This window comes from Penaeus monodon, chromosome 21 (assembly GCF_015228065.2).
Source record: "Penaeus monodon isolate SGIC_2016 chromosome 21, NSTDA_Pmon_1, whole genome shotgun sequence".
Classification (NCBI taxonomy): Eukaryota; Metazoa; Arthropoda; class Malacostraca; order Decapoda; family Penaeidae; genus Penaeus; species Penaeus monodon.
This window is the reverse complement of record NC_051406.1, coordinates 36755939-36756777: the sequence shown is the minus strand read 5'-3', so window position 1 is coordinate 36756777 and position 839 is coordinate 36755939.

The window sequence follows — 839 nt, the reverse complement described above, 5'->3', positions numbered from 1 at the left end:
TTCGTATCTTTAGACACGTGCTTACATCGGTACAAATTTACAAAACTTGATGTACTTGTCATAATTCTACGGTTTGTTCCCGGTGTTTTTCATTTTTTCTCCTGTATATTATTTGGGAAACAATAGGGTTGCATGATTTTAGCAGTATTGATGAATATGTGTATAAAGGAGATAGCTATCTTTAAAATTGAGCTCAAAACTTTCCTGGTATCACGTATTATTAGAATTATAACTTAACTTGAGTCAGTTTTGATTGGTAATATTCTCCTCATGCCTATTCAATCAGACCAGAAAAAATGTCATTAATGCTATGTGTAGTCACTTTCTTCGGATATTTTATCACTTAATAGTTACGTTCCTCTGCATTTTAATATTATTATTATCCCCAATGGCGATACCATGTAACAGTGAATATGATTTCCATTTACAGAATTTTCTTTTAATTTGATAGAAGTTCGTGACGTGAAATAAGAATGCAGGTGTTCTTTGTATCTCTGTAACTCTCTTTTTTCTGAGAACTTTTATAATATTTCTCACTATGGAAGATTTCATCAGTGTACAGGGAGTTTGCAAAACAAACTAGTACATGTTCTGACGCACACACACATATATGCATGGGTGTACTATATATATGAATTCAGGCTATTATTTAATTATATTGGTTCTTACAATAAATTACTTGATGAATAACCATCACATATTTGCATCAATCTGAGCTTCCATACCTTTACAAATTATGGTAACAAATTTGTCAAAAATATGTTGGATGGTAATGCACTCATATTCTCCTGGCTGACACTAGTATTCCGCAAATGCTTCCTTGTACTACTATGACTGTT